The sequence below is a fragment of the Coenobita brevimanus genome, chromosome 93 (genome assembly GCF_032717465.1).
Source record: "Coenobita brevimanus isolate Jiangsu-jjx chromosome 93, ASM3271746v2, whole genome shotgun sequence".
Lineage (NCBI taxonomy): Eukaryota > Metazoa > Arthropoda > Malacostraca > Decapoda > Coenobitidae > Coenobita > Coenobita brevimanus.
This window is the reverse complement of record NC_137046.1, coordinates 5024491-5029579: the sequence shown is the minus strand read 5'-3', so window position 1 is coordinate 5029579 and position 5089 is coordinate 5024491. Positions and strand designations below refer to the sequence as shown.

Here is a 5089-nt window from a genome sequence, read left to right as displayed (position 1 = left end):
TCCCCCTTCCCTCCTCCCAGTTGCTGCCCTTAACCAGGTGACAGCTGAGGTGCCCTGATGACGACCCTGGCTATGAACTTGGACTGTGATATGGACTGTGCCTTGGACACCACGATGACGACCCTGGATGACGACCCTGGCTATGAACTTGGACTGTGATATGGACTGTGCCTTGGACACCACGATGACGACCCTGGCTATGAACTTGGACTGTGATATGGACTGTGCCTTGGACACCACGATGACGACCCTGGCTATGAACTTGGACTGTGATATGGACTGTGCCTTGGACACCACGATGACGACCCTGGCTATGAACTTGGACTGTGATATGGACTGTGCCTTGGACACCACGATGACGACCCTGGCTATGAACTTGGACTGTGATATGGACTGTGCCTTGGACACCACGATGACGACCCTGGCTATGAACTTGGACTGTGATATGGACTGTGCCTTGGACACCACGATGACAACCCTGGATGACGACCCTGGCTATGAACTTGGACTGTGATATGGACTGTGCCTTGGACACCACGATGACGACCCTGGCTATGAACTTGGACTGTGATATACAGGGATGGGGTCAATTATGAAATGAATTGGAATTGAATTGGAATTGATGCGAAAAATGCATGAATTGGAATTGAACTGAATTGAAAAAAAATATTTTCAAAATAATTGAATTGATTTGGAATTGATATCGAAATAAACAGAATTGAATTGGAATTGATACCAATTAATAGCATGAATTGATATGAATTGATTGATGTTACTAAAAATAAATATTGTGATCAGACATTATAAAATACTGTATAGTTTACTGGCAACTTGGCAAGTGCCAACAATGTATGCATAACATAGCTTTATTTCAATCATATTGTGATGTTTGGCAACATTATTCATGTAATCATATCACAGTAGGCCTGGTAAACTTAAACTATGTTCTTTACATATAGCCTATGTTTTAATAATATAGGCTATTTAAGAATGTGTTCTTTTCCTTATAATTGTCTCTACAATTATTTAAAAAAAAAAGTGTATGATGTCATGTTCAAGAATGGCAGGTTTGAATCCTGTCAGTTTGCCTGGATGAGCTGGTGTGTACATGTCCAGTACATGTCCTGCCTAACCTGCCATACCCTGTTGGCCAGCGTGCAAAGTTCAGTAGTGTGGTGGAAACCACTGGCAGCTGGTCTATGATAAGTGGCTTACTCTGCTTTAAAAAACAAATCCTGTGACAAAAATGCCACTAAAATCAAATGTACATAGCCATTTCAACATGCCTTCTAGTTCTAGTGAATGCAAACCAGGAAACCTTAAAGCTGTTTGCCGTCACTGTAACCAGCCTGTTGGTGGATCTACCAAAGCAACATCAAACTTCAGGAGGCATTTAGAGGTGAGCATTTGGTTACTTTAGTAGTACCTGATTAGTATTTTAGACAGAAGAAATTAAGAAGAATTTCTTTATATATTCAGTACACTATGGCTACTACTGTATGAGAGAGAGAGAGAGAGAGAGAGAGAGAGAGAGAGAGAGAGAGAGAATTTTATTACCCTCTTTCTTTACACTTTTTCAGTGTACTTAGTACTTACAGTATTTGTTTATTTGGTTTAAGTCAACACATTTGATATTTATAGTTATTAGTGCAGTTGCAGTCATTCATAAACTATACTGTACTGTAATATCTTTTTGTGCTTTTGGGTTTGGTATTGTACCTAACTAGAACCTAGCCTAACCTCTTGAAAGCTGAACAAAAACAGGCTGAAATAGGGTTATTAGTTGTAAGGTATGTATCAGCTGTATGAAAAAGAAAAGGAAAGACAGGTGTTTGTTAAAATATACTGTAATATTGTCTTTTTGTGCCTTTGGGTTTGGTAATGTACTGGTACCTAATTAGCCTAACTTAACCTCTTAGAAGCTGAACCAAAACAGGTTGAGATAGGGTTATTAGTTGTAAGGCATGTATTAGCTGTATAAAAAAGAAAACAGGAAAAACTGGTTTTCAATAAAATATGCTGTAATGTAGCCTCTTTTTGTGTGCTTTTGGTTTTGGTACTGTACCTATCTAACCTAGCCTAACTCTTTAAAAGCTGAACCAAAACAGATTGAGACAGAGTTATTTGTTGTAAGATATGTATTAGTTGTATAAAAAAAGAAAAAGGAAAAACAGTTTTTTTTTTATAAAATATACTGTGGCCAGTAGTGCATTCGGACTGCCGACCATCAGATCAGTTGCTGAGTGCTCAACCAACCGAGCAGATTTTGAACTATTACCATCAGGTCAGTCACCAAACGCTCTACCAACCGAGCTGGGGCTCTGGGTAGCTCGGCTGGTGGAGCGCTTGGCTACTGATCTGATGGTCGGTAGTTCGAATCCATCGCTGGCCAATGGCCACCTTTGGAGGGAAGTAGTGTAGCAGTCTCCTGTAATTCTAGCGAGGTTACATAGTAATATGGCTTAGCTCTATGGATTAATTTCCATTTTTATATCAGTCAAGCCACCTGGATCCCCTAACAGTCTTATATGTAAACTCTGTACATGGGTGGGAAGTTTTGTTCAGAGCCTTGTAAAACTAAATAATTTATTTTCCCTTGTTTTTCTTTTCAGAAGAACCACTCAGAAATCTATGAAAAGCTCGATATTCCACCAGCAGATCCACAACAGCCCTCAATGGTTAACTTCATGAAAGGCAGTACCAAAGGAAGCAAGTGGACATCCACCAACTCACGGCAGATTGAACTTACTAACTGTATTGTGAACTTTATTGCACATGATTTCCTTCCTCTATCCCTGGTTGATAGTGAGCGATTCCGCATGCTCATGGTGACTGCAGAGCCAAAGTTTTCAATGCCTAGTCGTAAGCATCTGAGTAGTGTACTTCTACCACAAAAGTCAAACAGTGTTCAGTCCCGGTTGAAGACCAAGTTACAGAAAGCCCAGAGTTTATGTGTGACAGTTGATTTGTGGTCCAGTAGGGATATGAGGTCCTTTATAGGTGTAACTGGTCATTTCATACTTGACTACAACATGAATAGTGTTATGCTGGCATGCCGTCGCTTTAAAGGCGCCCATACTTCAGAAAATATCTATAGCTTTATCAAGAAACAATGGCCCTCTATAATGTTGGGAGTAAGGTAACTACCATTGTTACAGATAACGCAGCAAATATGGTGAAGGCATTTACTCTTTTCCCAATGGAGCAACTTAAAGATGATGACGATGGTGATGATTTTGGTGTCAATGTCTGTGATACCCTTCCATCTGATGATACAGCACCTACGAAGTCTACAGTGTATGAATATCTACCCCCAAATCGCAGTCCATGCTTTGCTCATACTTTGCAGCTTGTGGTAAAAGATGGCTTGGAGAACGATAGTCAGATTAAGCAATTTCTGACAAAAGTAGCAAAGCTAGTTAGTTTTTGTAGGAAATCAACAACTGCTACAGAAGTTCTATCAAATGAATTAAAGCTCCAGATGGCAACATGTACACGCTGGAATAGCCAGCTGATGATGATAAGGTCAGTGCTACGTGTTTCATCTGATGTGTGGGACAAACTTGACACTCCTTACAAGTTGAAACAGTATGAGCTGAACACCATAAAAGAGCTTTGTGATATACCTGAGCCATTTGAGTATGTAACAGATCAGATTCAGGGACAAAACATGGTGACATGTAGTTTGGTAATTAACAGTGTCCGTGGCCTTCGGGCTGCTTTAGCTAATCTTCATGAAGTGCATAAGTGCAAACTTGTTTCTACACTGCAGGCCTCTACAGAAACTCGCCTGAGTAAGTTTGAGTCTATGGAGGATTTCCAGCTAGCTGCCACCTTAGACCCACGTTACAAGCTGGATTGGTGCCATGACAATGAAGTCGAAGACATTCGTGACCTTCTGACTAGGAAATACAATGCACTGAATGCAGCATGCAGTGGGTGTGGGGCTTCTTCATCTACTGCCCCTGAAGAACCACCACCGATGAAAAGGAACAAATTCTTTGCTTTGGTGAACCGGTCCTCTGCACCAACAGCAAGACCATCAGAAACCGAGGTTTCACTCTACCTCAGCCAACCATGTATACAAGAAGACAGTGATCCCCTTGGCTACTGGAAGGCCAAACAAAGTGAGCTTCCCATCCTCACTATACTTGCAACAAAGTACCTAGCCATTCCTGCTACATCGGCTCCTGTTGAAAGACTGTTTTCTGCTGCTGGCAAGCTTTTCAGGCCTGAAAGGTGCAATTTAGGTGACAAAAAATTTGAAGAATTGATGATGATCAGATGTAATTCTGAGTAACATTTTTCCAGGGCCAATTTTGAAATTCTAATTTTTGTTCCAAAAAAGAAGTAAGTTTTATGTTAAGGATATTGGATAGTATTGCGACTTGCAACAGTGTTGTTGATTTAAAGGAAGTTCTTTGTTAAACATGAAAATTGAGATCTAATATTAACAATATACAGTATGTAACCTTGAAGTTGGTGACAAATTTTTGGAAAATAGATATGTGAATGAATAAACAGTTTTATTTTTCCTCTTGATATTACTGGGAGTACCTGGGTGGCATAAGATTTAAATAAGTACCTTCAATTGGAATTGACAGGCTTATAAATTGAATTGAACTGGAATTGAAAACGTATTATTGAATTGAACTGGAATTGAAAACGTATTATTAAATTAATTGGAATTGAATTGAATTGACAAGCTTATGAATTGAATTGAATTGAATTGGAATTGAACAATTATTTTTCTAAATGAATTGGAATTGAATTGAATTGAATAATTCACATTTTACGTTGAATTGGAATTTAATTGAATTGATAAAAATTAATTGACCCCAACCCTGGTGATATGGACTGTGCCTTGGACACCACGATGACGACCCTGGCTATGAACTTGGACTGTGATATGGACTGTGCCTTGGACACCACGATGACGACCCTGGCTATGAACTTGGACTGTGATATGGACTGTGCCTTGGACATCACGATGACGACCCTGGCTATGAACTTGGACTGTGATATGGACTGTGCCTTGGACACCACGATGACGACCCTGGCTATGAACTTGGACTGTGATATGGACTGT

The 5089-nt window shown here is 40.0% G+C and overlaps 1 pseudogene; it reads left to right on the top strand.

Moving 5' to 3' along the window:
• The first annotated feature begins 1246 nt into the window (after positions 1–1246).
• On the top strand, positions 1247–4300 carry LOC145412623 (E3 SUMO-protein ligase ZBED1-like; annotated as a pseudogene).
• Positions 4301–5089: the final 789 nt, after the last annotated feature.